General features: G+C 41.0%; 1 non-coding gene across 1 annotated transcript; it reads right to left on the minus strand.

The window, feature by feature from the left end:
* Positions 1-1,653: 1,653 nt before the first annotated feature.
* On the minus strand, positions 1,654-1,728 carry Trnas-cga (transfer RNA serine (anticodon CGA)). The gene has a single exon. It is a non-coding gene; the product is annotated as a tRNA-Ser (tRNA).
* Positions 1,729-20,381: the final 18,653 nt, after the last annotated feature.

A 20,381-nucleotide genomic window follows, 5' to 3' on the forward strand; every position in this document is an offset into this window, starting at 1 on the left:
TTCTATTGAAAATGTTCGTTGCCGAAGTTTGTGCTCCGACCAGCTAGCGGTAGAATGTCTGTATACTGTGTGATAAGGAACGTCACGAAAGAAGTCTGTCCTGCTGCACTATATTCACGCCGAATGCGTATTATATATACATATCGTTCTATTATTATCGTTGCGCTGATAAAATGCTTCGTATGCACGTAATATTATTTGGTTTGAAATAAATGTCAAACACTGTAAATTCACGTTATGATGGTTTATTGTAGTCTAAGCACATCCTATCATTGTCTTAAAGAAGTAACCTTTCCCTAAGCTAGGTGGAATTATTTACGTAAATTTCAGTCAAAGAGTTTGCAATAAGATCCAAATTTCACCAGTTGCTTTAGCGAAATCTAAGTATTTTCTCATAATTCGATGCTAATATTCACTTCCTTTTTCGTTAAATTACCAACAGTCTATCATTTAGGACAAGGTTCAGTCTTCCATTGATAATAATCAATTTAAGACAAATTTCTGTTCTTTTCCTATCTTGACTTTACGTAATGATATACTCAAAGTTGCTGATCTACCTACTATTTCAAGCTTAATGATTTCTAGCAGATCGCAATTCTCGAAAATGTAAAAACAATCTCTTATCGTCTACGTACAAGAACACACGTTAAGTTACGACACAATCAAGCAACCGCTAGAAGCACATTAACAATGTATAACTTTATCTTCTGTATTCCGCGGTGTCCTCAAAGAGTACTCACAAGGAGTATTCTTTGAGGTCACTTGTTCTACTCCGTGATCAATAAGTACACTATTTTGCGATCTACTTTTATTTAATTTGTTACAAAAAGGATTCTATTTTACTTTCTTTTGCAAAAATGCTAACTTACTTTGTACTGGATTTCTTTTCTATTTCTTTTTGCATTGTTTCCCTTCAATATACTTGCTACTATTCAAGTGGTGCTATCACAGTGGGACTTCGTTTTATTTTTTTGTGAAATTTGCATCTTGGGTTTGGGGTTTGTATTTGGTTTTGGGTGCTATTTTTATATTTTCGTCTTTGCTTCCAAAGGAAGCGGCGTTACATCCGCCTCCCGGACGATTATCAGTGCAATCCTCTTTTTATTGTGGGGTGCGTTGATGACTGGACTTCGTGAGTTACCAGAATTTTCTCGGGTTCTCTGTCAGATCTTTTGAAAACGTGTGACGGTCGTAGTTGTATACTTCGCGCTGAGATCTCTACTAACCTTCGCTTGTCATCATTTGTGCCATCCCTTTTTGTTAAACCACGGTGGATCTTTGCCATCCTTTATCCAGTTACTAGACACATAACACTCGAGACCACAATTTACAATCTGCTTAATCAGCTTTACCCATAAATCTCTACAGCCATCTTACTGCAACTAAGTGATGTCAATTCTCTGTCTAAGAGAAATGCTAACAACTGCTTATCGGCTCTATCTATCTGAAAAACTGTCCTAACGTTCTGCACTGATTTATTAACTTTCGTGTAGTTGCTATGATGACATCATGATCGCTAGTCCCCGTCTCTACACTGATATTATCGATAAGATTCGGCCTATTTGTAGCATCAAGGTCTAAAATCCAGAATGAGATTTTCACTCTGCAGCGGAGTGTGCGCTGATATGAAACTTCCTGGCAGATTAAAACTGTCTGCCGGACCGAGACTCGAACTCGGGACCTTTGCCTTTCGCGGGCAAGTGCTCTACCAACTGAGCTACCCAAGCACGACTCACGCCCCGTCCTCACAGCTTTATTTCTGCCAGTACCTCGTCTCCTACCTCCCAAATTTTACAGAAGCTCTCCTGCGAACCTTGCAGAACTAGCACTCCTCAAAGAAAGGAAGGTAGGAGACGAGGTACTGGCAGAAGTAAAGCTGTGAGGATGGGACGTGAGTCGTGCTTGGGTAGCTCAGTTGGGAGAGCACTTGCCCACGAAAGGCAAAGGTCCCGAGTTCGAGTCTCGGTCCGGCACAAAGTTTTAATCTGCCAGGAAGTTTCAAGGTCTAAGATATTTCCATGGCGAGTGGGCTGCCGAGCCAGATGCTCAACAGTTTTCAGAAAACGTGTTCAAAAGTGTTTCGCATGACTGTCTCTCTGTAGCGCAGCGTTGAATCCATAGACATCCCAATCTACATTCCGTAGGTTCAAGTCGCCTGCAACCTGTGTTGCATGATCTGTGTATTAGCGGGCTATTGACTGTAGAATTTCTGACAACCATCCAATTTGGTAAGTTATTATTGTAGATATATCCCAGTCCATCAAGAAAGTATTCTCAACCAGTGCTACTGTGCCCTGGAAAATTGTAAAAAAATATTATCAACCAGTGTTACTGAAAATTGTAAATATTGTGAACCAGTGCCACTATTGGGTGGACTGTGTAAGATTTTTTTTAATCATAGTTGTTAGTAATACTGTGTGAGTTTAAAGCCTTTCTGCACTGAAAATCCAAAATCATATTCAGTCATAAGTATGTCTGCACTGAAGTATTAGAACCAAATTGTATCTCAAGAATACCTGGCCGGCCGTTGTGGCCGTGCGGTTCTATGCGCTTCAGTCTGGAACCGCGTGACCGCTACGGTCGCAGGTTCGAATCCTGCCTGGGGCATGGATGTGTGTGATGTCCTTAGGTTAGTTAGGTTTAAGTAGTTCTAAGTTCTAGGGGACTGATGACCTCAGCTGTTAAGTCCCATAGTGCTCAGAGCCATTTTTTTTTTCAAGAATAGCTGAAGAACTAAACTGTACCTGTCAGTATTGAATAAACGAAAAATTCGTTACCATACGTCTTTCTTGTTGTTACTTACAGGAAAACCCATCCCAGTTGTGTATATAAAGGATGTGCAAGACGCAAATGACATTCGTTTGAAACATTTGAAACATGAGTGCCATTAAGGAGGTGAAGTTCTAAGACGGAGAGTAACAAAATAAACGTAATGAAGTGATTTATGGGTAAACTTACATACTAAAAACAAAATGTGAAAATGCATGTATTTTTCATCCAAATGAAACGGAATTTAATGTTTTCGTAAACATACACAACAATATTTTCACACATTTTCTTCTTCTTCTTGAGTCGATGGAGAGCAGGACACCCATAGAATTCCAGGTCTTGAATAGCAGCAAACTTGAAGATTCGACGCATCCATGTGATCTTCTCCTCGCCTTTGACGTACATGATGGTATCTGTGTGGTCCAATAATCGAAGCGACGTCACCATATCTTTATACGGTACACCAGAATCATCCAAATGAATGCCTTGGTTGAAACGTCGTAACCACATTGCAATCCTCTGTCTTTTAGCATACTTCAAAGCCTTGAAGACCTCGGTGACGCAGTTTTTGTTGAGGATGTGTCTATTATAATGGCATCTTCTGTGTATGCAATGAATGCAACATCTGTACATGTGAACTATCTACGATCTTCATGATAGAAACCCTGAGTTTCTGCAGTAGTGTTCACACCTTGAGATGCCATTGTGAAATTCTCTTGGTATGGCGCACTACTTGTCCTTTCATACAACTCATTCCACAACACCAGTCAGCAGGCAACAGTTAATCACACGGTCATGTAGAACTAGAGCATACACTGCAGTGCGTTCTGGGAAATTTGCCGAAGATTCAGATTCAGTTCGCACACCTAAGGGCCGCGCGGGGTAGCCGCGCTGTCTGGGGCGCCTTGTCACCGCCCGCGCAGCTCCCCCGTCGGAGGTTCGAGTCCTTCCTCGGGCATGGCTGTGTGTGTTGTCCTTAGCGTAAATTAGTTTAAGTTGGGTTAAGTAGTGCGTAAGCTTAGGGACCGATGACCTCAGCAGTTTAGTCCCATAAGACCTTACCACAAATTTCCAATTTCCAGTACACCTATAGGTCCAGATTTAACTATGTAGTTCTGTTCTGAGTGATCTATTACGACGATTGGCATCAACTCCTTGAATATCAGTGGGATTTGTAGACATCCTTCTACTTCATAGTAAGAAACATGGAACCTCTCATACGAGACCTGATCCTTTAAGAAACGACACAGCTCAACACTTTATATAAAATGAGTTATTTACGTGCAGGCATTCGTTAAGGGTAACTGCAGCGTTGTCTATAGAAACTACATGACTTCCTTCTACCCGTGTGTGTCTTTTGAGTCTAGTTAGTTTCAGAAACAACGTAACTTTTGGAGTTCTGGTATTTCTAATCTTAAAGTAGCAGCACTGTGGATTCTGTTGGCAGAGCTGTGTGTTCTGTTTATTCTAATAATAAGATTTGTCACTGTTGAAGAGCTGGTTGTCTTTTAGATAGAGCAGTTCTTGATCTTGGTTATCTTATGCGATTACATGGTGCAGGTTGATCGCAGTTTTATTTTAAAGCTCTGTGTTAATGGAAAACTACACAAAACGGAAGAGGAGTGTGAGGAAAGAATGCAAGAGTGAAGTAATTAAAAGAGCACGTGTTCAAGAAAGTGAATACATAAACTATACAGGAAAATAATTCTGGAAAAACAGGTGAGAAATGTTATCCTAATGTTGATATATTTCATCAGACGTCTTTGGTCGATCGATTTAATAATTTAAAGAGCGAAGAGGAACAGGATATTTGCTTACAAGGTCACATCAACTGTGACAGTGCACAGAAACCTCGTCCATCTAAAAATGTGTCATTCATTACGAGTAGTCACAGCTTTAAGTACCGTACCTTAACATACTCATTGATAAAAGGGAGGAGTTTGCCAGAAGCCACTTACAGCTTAGTCTTAAGGGTGACAGCAGACTCCGTCGTCTAAGAGAATTGTTGATAGCTGTTAAGTCTCCAGTTGTTTTAAGAAGAAAAAAAACCCCACAGCAAATTCAAAGCCTGCCGAAATTAAGATGCTCATTCATCAACATATTGAGTCTTTTCCAAGAAAACAGATTCACTATTGCTCCAAGGTGAAAAATTATCTTCATGCAAAATTAAATATGAAAATCATGTTCCAGCAGTTTAAGGAAAAACGTCCTGGCATAGACATTACATATCAGTTAAATAGTTCAATAGATATTTCATATCAGTACTATACTAAATAATTCGAAGACCACATTCACCTCAGGTGAATCATGTAGATACCTGCTGTACATGTGAAGTAATGGAACAAAAATTGATGTCCTCATTCCTTAACGAGAGACAAAGAAGGTTACTGAAGCAGAATTAATGATCTAAAAAAGAAGATCTAAAAAGTTTTACAATACTCTTCAACGTTCAACGAATCTGTGCAAAGAAAGGGAGGATCTGGCTGTTATAACATCTGACTACATGTGGAATATTTCACTGCCTAACATTCGGGTACAGGAATTGTTGTATCTAGTAAGTTAGCCCTCAACGTTTTTGAAATGCATAATGCAAAACCATGACAGTCACTTTTACATTTATGATGAAACCCAGGCGCACAAAGGACAAAATGACACAGTTTCCTTTCTTCTGCACTGCATTGTATTCCAACTGACGTGAAGGAACTGCACTGATTTAGTGATAGCTATGGTGGTCAAAATAGAAATCACACCATGGCTCTTTCAGAAACAGAATGTTTCGATAAAATACAGCACTCCTTCCCCTGAGAGGACATTCTTCTCTCCCCAATTAGCGTGAGTTTGGTGTTGCGAAGAGTCTTTTGTCAAAGCATGATTGAATTTATCTTCCAAAAGAGGTACGTGAGTTAATAGCAAGACAAGGCTCCTTGGGAAGTTCATGGTTACTATCGTAGCCGTTGAAGATGTAATTAACTTCGAGGACTGGTGGCTTCCTCTTTACAATAAGACAGTAAATTAATTGGAAAACGTATATATTTCAAGAGACAAGCATACTGCGTTCCAGATATCAACATTAAGGCATTCCAAGTACTCACCTCGGCATCCACGGGCAGTAGTTGGATCACCATTCGCCAACACAGCAGTGGAACAAACATTCATCCTGTGGGGTACAGGGAAACGCAATGTATGTTTACCAGAAACACGGGCATCCAACAGACAGCTGTCAATAACTGAAGCTAAACATGCTGACCTGAAGAAGATCTTGCAGTATATTTCTGAAGAATATCAGCAATTTTACCTTGAGATTTTGGACAATCGTTGATAATTTCAATTAACTGTTTTCAGTCGTGCATTTTAATTGCCGAGCCACAACATTATAAGATGATTTTTGTTGCATAAATTTAAAAAAATGTTAGATGCCTCAAATCAGAATTAAAGGCAATATATTACTAATGTCATACATTTGTGTAAGTTTGATGCCTAAATCAGTTTTTATATGTTTCCTAGCTTTTGAAAGTAAAAGCATTATTATATATATTACAATAGCTTGATTCAGTAATACATTTTCTCAAGCATTTGAGTTGATTTTATAAAAAAAACTATTGCTTGTTAAATTACTCACACAACTATTCTCTTTTGACAGAATGAAGCTAATTCTGTTACGTATTGCATTTTATTTTAAAAGTAGTTTTTTATGCTTCCTGAAAAGCATGCATTTATGGAGTTTTGCTGTTTCTAAAATGACTGATTCACATGTCAAATGCTAGACCGTACACATTTTCATTCCACTGCAGGTGGACATCATCATGTGGGTAGAATTTTGAGTTCTGGCATTAGTTAACCTGCGATTCAAGTTTAGTTGAATTATTTGCTATATTCGATCTTAGAGATCTGAGATGCAAATATGATGAATCTGCGCGTCTCCAACCGAACAGGGGTTTTAATAGCCCATTAACCGAAAATTAATGGTAGAAATACGCTGATACTCAGAACTTTTAAAAGCTGCAAGTGCTGCTCATCCGATACAGTGAAGGGTGACATTTTTCATATTACTTTGTTGATGGTGATCTCATTCTCCTCTTGAGCTCCCTGAATGTATGTATTGTCATCCATTGCCCTCCATACCAGAATAAGTTCCTGTTTAGCATCCATAACAATTTTACGCATGTCTTCAAAGTATTCCATAAGCAGTTTCAGAAGTATATACACAATAAACCTCTGTTATCTTCCAGAGTTCCACCCACTGGCTCATCTATGAATCATCCAACATTTTCTATATCATTCACATCTGTGGGAGAAGAAGAGACATACGATTTACGAATTGATGGATGCTATGCCTACACTGTGTATATGGTCAACTTCGAATCTGTTCAGTTCAAATCGTATCTCATGAAACAGGTATGCTAAAGCATTGCGAGTAAGGTTCGACGCAACTGTAACGGTACCATCCCTTTTGGTAAATGATCCATCAAGATATACATGGTGTTTCCCTAATAGCGTGCAAAAATATAACAGAACACAGAGGATGCTCCACTGAACAATTTGAGGTAGGGAACCTGGGGTCAGAGAAGCCAACTTAAGGAGATAATAGGAACAAATCACACTGCTGTGTAGTTATATTAGCTACAGTTGCTATATTCGCTCTTCTATTGGTCTGAAATGCAAATATGATGAACCTGCGCGTCTCCAACCGATCAGCGGTGTTAATAGCCCATTAACCGAAAATTAATCAACCACATACCATAATTGACACAATGAACGTAATGTTTGCTCTGTACCTTTCAAAATGTTCTGAAACTGGCGGCCATCAGCCTTAATGCAAGCATGACATCGGCCAACAAGATTCTGACGCTCCCTGACAAGTATCCCTGGTGTGGTCCTCATGTTGCCAGGTCCCTCGTTACTCCTTTCCAATGAACCAGTCTCCCTCATTCGTCGATACACATTTAGAGTGGGCTCTGTATACACGATACTTTTGAGATGGCCCATAACCAGAAACCGCACGGGTTTAGATCCGGCGAACGAGCAAGGCATGCGACTGGACGCCCTCATCCAATCCATGGAGCGCGGAACACAATATTGAGATGCATCCGGACGTTAACTGGGCTGGAGTACCACCAAGAAGCAGCCACATAACCCTTTGAATCATCAATGGCACTTCTTCCAGCACAGGAGGCAAAGTCACCCACAAGAAACGCCGGTAGTTCTGGCCTATTAGCCGACATGGAAGGAAGACTGGTCCCAAAATACAGTCGCCAATTATCCCAGACGACGCATTCCGGTTGCTCCTATGCTAATGATTTGCTGTCACCATACCATGAGGGCTCTACGTATTATCCCACAGATGACTGTTATGAAAGTTGAAGATACCACTCTACGTAAGGGTGGTCTCATCTGTGAGTAGGATGGGTGACACAAATCCCGGAATCGTGGATGCCTACCGAAGAAACCAGTGACAAAACTACTCCCGATGTGGAAAGTCAGTCGCTAGTAAGTCCTGCACACGCTGTAAGTGATAAGGGTTGTAAAATTGTCATGGAGAATGTTCCATACAATCGTCTGGCTTATCCTGTACTGGCGGGCCAATTGCCTGTTACTGACACGGCGGTCGCCTTCTACAGCGTTACTTACATTTTCCTGCAAGTCTGATGTCCTAATATTTTGGGTACGTCCTTCATGATTTCCTGCTTCCTGAAACGACGCTGCCTCAGAAAAACAGCGTACACTGTTGCAGACACTGAATGCTGTGGTTGTTGTTGTTAGGGATAGATCTACTGATACGCCGCTGCTGCCTGCCACCTGTTGCCATTTGCCTTTCCATAAGTAAAAGTAATGTCGGCAAGCTCTGGATTCGAATACGGAAGCATCGTGTACAACACAGTATCACATCCAGTACAAGCTGAGTCAGTAAGAGAAGTGAATTGTACACAACATTACCAATTACTATGACAGCAGAGGGCGCTAGGGCATGACATATGAGGAACAGTATCAACCTCTAGGGGGAAACCATACATACTGGAACGGTGGCAGCACGGTCCAGCGTGTATTAGATCATAGTCTCTGTAACAAAATATGATTGAATAAATGGTCTCTAGCATGGAAAATACGCATTTCCAGACGTAAGTTCATTAGGCTCCTTTTTTTTCCTTATTCTCTCATCGATCAGTCAAATGGTTCAAATGGCTCTGAGCACTATGGGACTTAGCCGGCCGGATGTGGCCGAGCGGTTCTAGGCGCTTCAGTCTGGAACCGCACGACCGCTACGGTCGCAGGTTCGAATCCTGCCTCGGGCATGCATGTGTGTGATGTCCTTAGGTTAGTTAGGTTTAAGTAGTTCTAAGTTCTAGGGGACTGATGACCTCAGAGGTTAAGTCCCATAGTGCTCAGAGCCATTTGAACCACTATGGGACTTAATATCGGAGGTCATCAGTCCCCTAGAACGTAGAACTACTTAAACCTAACTAACCTAAGGACATCACACACATCCATGCCCGAGGCAGGATTCGAACCTGAGACCATAGCAGTCGCGCGGTTCCAGACTGAAGCGCCTAGAACCGCTCGGCCACTGCGGCCGGCTCATCGATCAGTCCCTAGAGTTTGTACACAGTGGAAAAAATCACCCAGCGTATGCTTCTTCGCAAACATTAGGAGGAGCATGATACACATACAGTATGTCCACACAGGTGAGTATTAAAGTTTTGATAGCGATGGAAGTTGTAGAACATATGTCGTCGGTTGGCGAAGTATCGTTGTAACTCTTCTGGCTCCTGCAAGCCACCAGATGTGTCGAAATAATAAACGTGTTTTTGTATTTTGTGTATTCCTGGTCCCTCAACATCTAAATTCACAGTTCCACATTCTCTTTATTTCCACATAGTCTTCAGTAACGTGTTCCGCATAAACACAGCACGGAATCTAGAAATGCTGAACTTTTTCCTAAAAAACTTGACAAACTTGAGCAGATCTGTGTTTGTAAGTGGACTATCTGGTAGAAAAGCTAACGAGCTTTTTTTTTTACTGTTGGAGAGACCTAGTCTTTTCTCGTATGGCTTCAGGTATAGTCCTTTTCCTATGGCTGCTGCTTCAATAATGTAGCTATATCTCGGCTCCTCTAGCTGCTCCTGGGAGTTCTGTGCGTTCTTCACTGTTCCGGCAACAGCGGCAGCATCACCAACCAGTAAACCCATCGATAAGAAACCTGCAAAGGCAGGAATGAGGAAGGAGATAATTCTGCCTTATGCCTTGAGTATTGGCAGACCCTGCGGTGCTTCAAACAGTCCTTTACGCTTCAGGACGCTTTTACCAGCATATATCATTGTCAGGATACATTTTTTAAACATCCCTGCCCTTCCTTTTTCTTCTGCATCGTTCTTAGTCTTCAGCGCACGACATGGGCCATTCACATGTTCACGCCCAAGCCCAACTTAATTTTACCACTCATGGTTTTATCAATTACAAATGCTTCAATGCGCCGCCCTAAACCAATATACTTGGCTTTATTAACTAAAATTAGATATGCAGCTGACGTGTTGGGAGATCTTTATGTTTTGCATAAGCACTGTCGCGTACTAAATGTGTCTCATCAAGCAGGTTAATTCACTTTGACAACGAGCCAAACGTTTTTGAAGTTTTGTACCAGATCTGCAGTAATTATATCCGAGAGTGTGCAATTTGACTAGAACTTTGTCGAGAATACCACCACCTCCTACAACGTATCTTCTGTGTTTGGGAGGTATAACTTCTCAAATGCTGTCTTGTGTTTTGAAATATGCACCAGATCACTCATAGTAAATTTATATTGATGTGGATGCAACATTTTAATACAATAGTATACCATATCCATGAGTCCATTGTCTTGAACACTGATTGGTCTCATTTTTATTGTGCTGTGTTTGGTTTGATTACACTGTGCGATTATTTCTTCGAAGATACCCATCCATTTGTATGAACTGCAAAAATTAAAATGTATACGCATTTGAGCTTTCGTTGTTCTGCTCGAACGTTCCACAACACTCGCCTTCATGTGGGTGAATGCTGACTAGTAATGTATTCCACACCGCTGCATCATGGTCTTGTAATACCTAATGTAAAATTCTCCACTGTGATCAGTTTGGAAGTTGTGTTGGCATCGATTTGTCCCTGTGTGCAACAAACACTCATCCACCTCTGCAACATGTCTCGCCGTTTTTGTTTTAACAGGTAATCCCCAGACAAATTTAGAGTGTCTGCCACTGACCACTAAAATATATTTGAACCCATTATTTGCATGTGAATATTCTCGCATTTCTACAAGATCAGCCTGACATAAGTCATCCAAACCTTTAATCATAACGTTCCTTACGAAGGTATGTTTTGTGTGTTGGTTTGTGTAGTTCTCGAACTACTGTCTCTATACTTATTCGATTATACCTCTAGCCGGCCGGAGTGGCCGAGCGGTTAAAGGCGCTACAGTCTGGAACCGCACGACCGCTACGGTCGCAGGTTCGAATCCTGCCTCGGGCATGGATGTGTGTGATGTCCTTAGGTTAGTTAGGTTCAAGTAGTTCTAAGTTCTAGGGGACTTATGACCACAGCAGTTGAGTCCCATAGTGCTCAGAGCCATTTGAACCATTTGATTATACCTCTATCTCTAATTTATAGGCTGTGTGCCCAAGATGTATATTCTTTCACCACTGACATTGAATATTTTGTCTATCAGAGCATTGCTGTGATTGTTAATGAAATCAGCGTGTGTGGGAAGCGTGTGAACTTGTCCATGGTATGATGTGTACTAACGTACCCACCTCTTTTACAGCTGTATAATATCAACTCCTGGTATTTGCATCTGTACCTACCGTCACTCAGTTTCGTTGTTTTAATAAGTCACAGCTGCAAAATACTAACGCGAATTCTTTACAGACGAATGGAAAACCTGGTAGAAGCCGACCTCGGGGAAGATCAGTTTGGATTCCGTAGAAATGTTGGAACACGTGAGGCAATACTGACCTTACGACTTATCTTAGAAGAAAGATTAAGAAAAGGCAAACCTACGTTTCTAGCATTTGTAGACTTAGAGAAAGCTTTTGACAATGTTAACTGGAATACTCTCTTTCAAATTCTGAAGGTGGCAGGGGTAAAATACAGGGAGCGAAAGGCTATTTACAGTTTGTACAGAAACCAGATGGCAGTTATAAGAGTCGAGGGGCATGAAAGGGAAGCAGTGGTTGGGAAAGGAGTGAGACAGGGTTGTAGCCTATCCCCGATGTTATTCAATCTGTATATTGAGCAAGCAGTAAAGGAAACAAAAGAAAAATTCGGTGTAGGTATTAAAATTCATGGAGAAGAAGTAAAAACTTTGAGGTTCGCCGATGACATTGTAATTCTGTCAGAGACAGCAAAGGACTTGGAAGAGCAGTTGAACGGAATGGACAGTGTCTTGAAAGGAGGATATAAGATGAACATCAACAAAAGCAAAACGAGGATAATGGAATGTAGTCAAATTAAGTCGGGTGATGCTGAGGGAATTAGATTAGGAAATGAGACACTTAAAGTAGTAAAGGAGTTTTGCTATTTAGGGAGTAAAATAACTGATGATGGTCGAAGTAGAGAGGATATAAAATGTAGACTGGCAATGGCAAGGAAAGCGTTTCTCAAGAAGAGGAATTTGTTAACATCGAGTATAGATTTAAGTGTCAGGAAGTCGTTTCTGAAAGTATATGTATGGAGTGTAGCCATGTATGGAAGTGAAACATGGACGATAACTAGTTTGGACAAGAAGAGAATAGAAGCTTTCGAAATGTGGTGCTACAGAAGAATGCTGAAGATAAGGTGGGTAGATCACGTAACTAATGAGGAGGTATTGAATAGGATTGGAAAGAAGAGAAGTTTGTGGCACAACTTGACTAGAAGAAGGGATCGGTTGGTAGGACATGTTTTGAGGCATCAAGGGATCACAAATTTGGCATTGGAGGGCAGTGTGGAGGGTAAAAATCGTAGAGGGAGACCAAGAGATGAATATACTAAGCAGGTTCAGAAGGATGTAGGTTGCAGTAGATACTGGGAGATGAAGAAGCTTGCACAGGATAGAGTAGCATGGAGAGCTGCATCAAACCAGTCTCAGGACTGAAGACCACAACAACAACATAAATAACGAGAAACCTGTAGTGTGTGTGTGATTCCAGCAATTTCCACATATCTTCACAAATGCATTGAATGACATATCAGTCCCTACATAAGCTTGGTAAAAGTGCTTTTAATTCAAATTGTATTTTTCAAGGCTATAATGAGGTTTTCATTTTCCCTCACCAACTGTTGACTCAAATAAAATACGCCATCGTCCATGTGACGACCAAAACAAAAAATATGGTAGAACTTGATCCTGGTTTTCGACAGCAACATCATGACATATGTACACAGTGTTTGGCTTTACTTTTTCTGGTGGGGGAATTTCACTGCTTTGACTGAATGTTGTGTACGTTACACCATCAACAGCCTGCTGTATCTTTTGCAGCAGCTAGTACTTGGACTGAAACAGCCTTTTTGAAAATACACATACCTGGTCAAAGCAGACTCCATCTTGGTGTGTTAGCAATGACATGAGAACATATGTCTTGTGGGCGCTGGATAGAGCTACAATTATCGCCCTTATATTATTGGCTTGGAGTATCCCAATTTTCTTCTTCTTCGTCTGGTCTTCTTCTTTCGCCCTCATAGGGCCAGTCGCTTACAACAAAGAGTTTGAGTCTAGGAAGCTTCACCCACCCCGCTGTGATACCAACTGCATCAGTTTTGGTGTCGCCAGTCCCTTTGATGTGATCATTTAATTACCCCCACTCCCTCTGGAAAACCCTAGCCCATCAGAGGGTCCCTCCTATCGCCTCCCCATCCCCCTATTGCCAAGAAATCTAAAATTACGCCTTAAATTCGGATGCCAGTTACATTTTATTGCAGAGGACATAATAATAATTAATAACAATATATTCCTGATTTATAAAAATTCAGTTTGCCTATCGCTGGTGTGGAAGGTTGTAGGGTACCCTATTTCATCATCTTTGGAATTCTGACACAGTCGTTGACTTCACAATCCAAGATGGCTGACACAGAATACTGGTGCAGCCCAACTCCTCTCCTCCTACTGGCGGGAAAATCCAATTTTTTTTTTCTTGTGGCTGTGAATTTTTGGAGTTGTGGAGGGATAGTTGCCATTGATTCAGTACTAGACAGTAGCTTACCCAGTTTCGTCGATAACTGCTGGATGTAGAAAGGATATTTTCACTATTAGTCTAGCACTAGAGAATTGCTCCAGCCAGTCTAGCCAATAGCCCTATATGGGAAAGGCAGACAACAATAATAGGACAGCAAGCTACCACTGAAGCACAGTGAAGTTGTCTCCTGGCGATCTACAAGTGAATAGCTGTGGGAAGGGACCTAAGGATGGTTAACAATATTAGAATACCAATACATTGTCCTAGTGTGGTTATTTTTTCCCTTTACTATTATTTCATCCCCCTATCCCCATATGAGTGAGTGATGGGTTGCCAGCACTATAATTTTCCGCTCTCCAGCCAAGCAAATTAAAAAAAAATTTCATGAGAAAATATACCAACTTGAGGTATTTCTATTATCAATTAAAAATCAAGAATGGACAGTTAAAAAACGGAAATATATCTAATTTAAAAACACATCGCAGGAAGGGGAAATTCTGAAAAAAATCTCCAAAGCACTGCACTTTCACTTAAAATACTAAAGAACCTGCACTAGGGTGAGAGGTACAGCCAGAGGAAAGAGTATGTTCCCTAGGGTTGAGGGGTGTGGATAGGAAGACAGAAGTCTGCTAGATATGAAAAACTATGAAGATGAGAGTTAGGAGCTGAGGTGGTCAGTGGAAAATACAGTCAGTGGGAAAGACAGATAGTGAGGAGTAGTGTGTCGTGTGAGTGGGGCACTGGATGCAATAGGAAGGGGATGAGGATTGATGGAGAGGGAAAGGAGAGAGGAGCCCCGATGTGGAGTGTGATACGTTGTCCAAGAACTGGAAGCTAGGAGCCAGGGATGGGACAGCGGTGTTTGTACGTTCATGGAGAGTAGAGAAAACAGAGGAATCATAATATGGGTTATGAGGGATGGAACAGATGTTAGACAGGTAGGATGCAAAGTGGTTAACTTTGTTCAGGTCGTCAGGTTGAGGGATGGCTGCAACTAAAAATATGAATCTAACTATCGTTTAAAATAAAACTTTGGTTGTCCATCTACGAGTGTTTCGCTAATACAAGAGTTCACTACTTGCAGATCCTATTGGATGAAGAGCGAGGAAGCAGCTCTTGGTTGGACCGCCCACGTGCGACAGGTTGTGGCGGATGTTAGCGTTAGCTGCGACAGAACATAGGTGACTTTCTGTGTGTCAGCGATGGGAACACTCTGCGGTTTCTATGCTACCCACCTGCCGTGTTACGCTGGTAACCGAAACCAGTAACTCTGTGAATTCTGGCCACACTGGATTTATCTTAAGAATACGGTCTTGAATATGGTTGCTCACACACGCCCTCTTTAACAAAGTAGAAATAAACATGGCTGTGTAGCTGCGGTAGAGTGAAATCTCAAATGGACTAAATGCTGCCAGCTTATTAAGGCGTATAACATTCCTGAAACGGATTCATTTTACCCATTTCAGTGTGTGATAGTGATTGCACAATATCTTCATGTGCCAAATGCAGCTGTCGAGCGTGGTATGATATGTGACAGTGGCAGAGTGTGTAGTCTGGAGACCCTAGGCGCCTCCTGACCGAGGTTCAAGACGTAGAGATGCGCTGGACAAGCGCCATGGTCTGTCAGTAAATGGATCATGCATGGCTGGGCTGACATGTCTTATTCCCAGTCGCTCCCAGATGTTGGAGAAGTTACGCGCACGACGTGCCTGTCTCTGTGCCGTGCATACATTTCCCAGGGTTTCAGTTGTTGCAAGGCTTTGACGTCATCCTCTGTAATTTATGGCACCTTGTGTTTACCAGTGTATCGCAGTTCATGTCTGTCGAGTATATTCCGATCATCGTGCATAGTGGTTCGGCTGGTGAGGTCCCGAAGGTCCCTGATAGTTACAATGGCACGCTCCTCTGTGCCCTCCTAACAGTTGTGACATCAGTCATGAGAGGGAAGCAATATGCTCATGTACTGGTCATAAAATATACTATGGACTCGAAGAGCTTACATTAATACGTTTGTAGTAGAATGTGTTACGGTTGTTTGTATTTTTCAGTGTCAGTTCTGAACACGTTGCGGACAAGTTTTCTTACTTTTCCTGTTTGTCTGATATTTCCGTTCAATGGTAATTTCTGGTCAACATTTATTCCACGTTGTTATTTGTCTCCTTTGCTTATTAACGTTGATTATCCCCCTTTTTAAACTGTCTTTTAGTATATGGGAATGCAGGCTTTCGTGGCGAACTTCACTGATGAAATGTTGTCGGATTATCATTCGAGCCACGACGTCGTGTCGACACAACGTTTTAATGAGTTTCCTGCCCGTCATCTTCCTCATCTTCTCCTGAAGATGACCAATAGGAAACGTCGAAACGTAGCGAAACACGACGCAACGACTCGGCTGATAACCCGACAAGCTTTCATTGGTGACTCTGAGTAATACGTTGCCCCCCAGGAGGAATGGTCAGCAATCAGGAACAATTATTCGAAGGAAAAAAGTCTAATAAACATGAGCTTTAAAATGTATTACAGCTATGAGCACTTCTTCATTTTCCATACTATGAAATGAAGCTCTTCTACCAAAAGCTCTTTACTTTCCACATTGTTGGAGGAGGTAGTACGGAGCAAAACAAGAAAACATTCTGGTAAACATGGGCTGTAAAATGCATACTTTAACAGCAATGTGCACTTGTTCAGTAGAGGAGACGGGTTTCACAGTAGCGAAGATGAACAAGTGCTCATAGCTCTTAATACACTCGCTTTAGAAAACATGTTTATTGGACCTTTGTTCTTGTTTCGGTCCACACTACCACTTACCAAAATATGGGAAGCAAAGAGATTGCAATAGAAAAAAAATTGTTTCACAGTAACGAAAATGAAGAACTGTTCATAGCTCTTAAGTTATGCGTCTTAGAACCCATGTTTACTGCATTTTTGATCTAAATGGTAGTTCCTATCATGCCCCTGACAATTAACCATTCCACCTGGGACACCCTGTATGTAGCCTATCAATAGGTTTTATGCAACCCACAACGCCTTCAAATACCATGCGTGATACTGTCATACACTCTCGCTTTCTATGTGCAAACTATTAGTCCCACAGAAAAAAATGATTAGACTCTTTTTGTGGAAAATTCAATGTAGTTAAATTTTGTACTGGGATATGTTCTCACTGGAGGCCACAACTTTCAAGTTATCGAAGGAAAGCGCTTTTGAAGATCACTTTTGAACGATTTTCTTGAATAATTCGAAAACTACGGCCTCTGGCGAAAACGTATCCAAGTACAAAATATAGTTACATTAAATCTCATACAAAAAGACCTGTTCATTTTTTGCTGTTGGACTAATAGTTTGCATGTAGTAAGCGAGAGAATATGAAAATCTTGCATATGGTATTTGAAGGCACTGCAGGTTGCATAATACTCATAGCTAGAGGCAGCTGTATCACCTTTCATACAATGCCTTATTGATGGCTATTGATAACATATTTTGTCTACACCACTGGTCCATATGATTAGAGAGTGTGATTTAAAACCAATTTTCAATGAAATGGTGTAACACTCGTGTTGCTATCGGTTAAGATCACTTATAGACCTCTCTCCTTACTCTGTGCTACACTACTGCAGTAGTACATCATTTCTCATAGATACTATCGAAATCTCATACTAATAAACAAACCATGTTCATGTCAAAACTAGATAGCTGGTACAAGTTCAACGCATTCTACAGCGCAATGTGTTTTTCTAAGAGCGACTAATGTCCTGTCTAGTCAGATATCTCAGTGAAGTCTGTTAGGAAGAAGGAAGAGACGATTGAGCGCAGTTTGTCGCTTTTAGATAAAAGATTTATCATGAACATGGCCTTATCACGGTCCCTTACTGTGTGCAACAACATGAAATCACGCTTCCACGAAGTGCTTGCCCAACAATGAAACTCTAATACTGCCTCTGTTTTTGACAGGGGACTTTACCGAGTAACTGTCATTGCAACAAAAGCGTATGCAACAGAGAAGTACGAAGGTAACTCCACTGACGAAACACTGAATGTGCCAGTCATGGAACCATGTACCATAAGAAGAAATTTATTTTATAGTTCTGAATTCGAATTTGGAATTATGTAGTACATTGGATTCGCCGTACCCCATTCTTCGAATATTTTACCACATAAAATAAATAAGAGAAAACACGTAGAAAAGTAGGAGTGAACATAGTAGACGAAGATAACAAAGAAAGAAGTAAGAGGAACTGAGCAATTTCTAAAAGATCTGTAGAAGGCGCTACCAAAGAGTATGGACGATATTTCTGCAAAAATGATCAAGATTGCTGTTGACAGCATACAAACAATAAGACATGAGAGACACCAAGAGACTTACAGAAATGTAGAGTGGTTTCTATACCATAGAAGGTGGCAGCTACCAAATGTAAGCAACAGTGACCTTTACGTCTCATACTGCAAGCGTCAAAGATTCTGAGTTGAAAGTTTGGTGCACGATTGATTAAGATCACCCTGGATTCAGAAGCAGTTGTGAACAGGGGAGATCATTCTGACACTAAGATATCTTATCGATAACAATGGTCGAAAAATAAGCCAACTCAATTGTCCTTTTAGATATGGAAAACTCATTTGATAATGCTATCTGGCAAGAGACGTACAGTTTACTGAAGAAATTAGGTTTAAAATAGGTACAGAGACATGTGAGTGGTAATTAGTTTATGTAAGAACTATGGTGATATGATCAGTAATTAGTATAAAGATGAAGAAACGAGATGATAAGCTCGAGAAAAGGCTCTGCTCTTCCTTCTGATTCATTCAGTGCTTATCGTCCAATGACAGACCAATTTCGTGAAACGAGGTGAAGACCACCATCAATGGACGAAGGTTATATAGGTGTGATATGTGTGTACTGGACACCTCACCTCGTTCCCTCACACGGTTCTTGCTATGCCAGTTGGCGAAAGTGAAAGGTCTATGCCCCACTTTGAAGGCGTGGAAAATGTTAACAGGTCGCCAGGATTTTAAACTGATTCGTCCGTGTAAATCGTCGGCAGCCTTTCTACTTGCCAGGGTTCCCTGATTTGTTGCATACTTTGAGAGATGGGACTCTAATAAAAAAGAAACGAGGAGGAACAAAAATGGTGATGTAATGTGGAATAATAATTAAAGAAAACATCATATTTAGCCGAGTACAGCCTTAACTGACAACTCTATGCACTGATAAAGTAAAATATAATCGTATGGCATTGTTGACTGAAAAGCCACAAGGGGCACGTTTGGCCGTCTAGTCCGAAGGGGATTTCTTCCGCTGCACACAGTGGCCCCTTTCCTTGCGGATATCTTAGAGTTCTCTCTTATAAGAATTTTCAAAATGTATGTGAGTGTAATGGACGTGTCTCTATTGTGTTGTTATTTTCTTGTTGTATGATAATGATAATTATGATGATGATTAACATCATCATTATCGTCATCATGAGAGAAGGGAGAGGGTGGGTACGCGATGCCTGCTGATGTTGTGGTCTTCAGTCCTGAGACTGGTTTGATGCAGCTCTCCATGCTACTCTATCCTGTGCAAGCTTCTTCATCTCCCAGTACCTACTGCAACCTACATCCTTCTGAATCTGCTTAGTGTATTCATCTCTTGGTCTCCCCCTACGATTTTTACCCTCCACGCTGCCCTCCAATACTAAATTGGTGATCCCTTGATGCCTCAAAACATGTCCTACCAACCGATCCCTTCTTCTGGTCAAGTTCTGCCACAAACTTCTCTTCTCCCGAATCCTATTCAATACACCTCATTAGTTATGTGATCTACCCATCTAATCTTCAGCATTCTTCTGTAGCACCACATTTCGAAAGCTTCTATTCTCTTCTTGTCCAAACTATTTACCGTCCATGTTTAACTTCCATACATGGCTACACTCCATACAAATACTTTCAGAAATGACTTCCTGACACTTAAATCTATACTCGATGTTAACAAATTTCTCTTCTTGAGAAACGCTTTCCTTGCCATTGCCAGTCTACATTTTATATCCTCTCTACTTCGACCATCATCAGTTATTTTGCTCCCCAAATAGCAAAACTCCTTTACTACTTTAAGTGTCTCATTTCCTAATCTAATACCCTCAACATCACCCGACTTAATTCAACTACATTCCATTATCCTCGTTTTGCTTTTGTTGATGTTCATCTTATATCCTCCCTTCAAGACACCATCCATTCCGTTCAACTGCTCTTCCAAGTCCATTGCTGTCTCTGACAGAACTACAATGTCATCGGCAAGCCTCAAAGTTTTTATTTCTTCTCCATGGATTTTAATACCCATTCCGAATTTTTCTTTTGTTTCCTTTACTGCTTGCTCAATATACAGATTGAATAACATCGGGAGAGGCTACAACCCTGTCTTACTCCCTTCCCAACCACTGCTTCCCTTTCATGTCCCTC

The sequence above is a fragment of the Schistocerca cancellata genome, chromosome 5 (genome assembly GCF_023864275.1).
Source record: "Schistocerca cancellata isolate TAMUIC-IGC-003103 chromosome 5, iqSchCanc2.1, whole genome shotgun sequence".
NCBI classification, from domain to species: domain Eukaryota; kingdom Metazoa; phylum Arthropoda; class Insecta; order Orthoptera; family Acrididae; genus Schistocerca; species Schistocerca cancellata.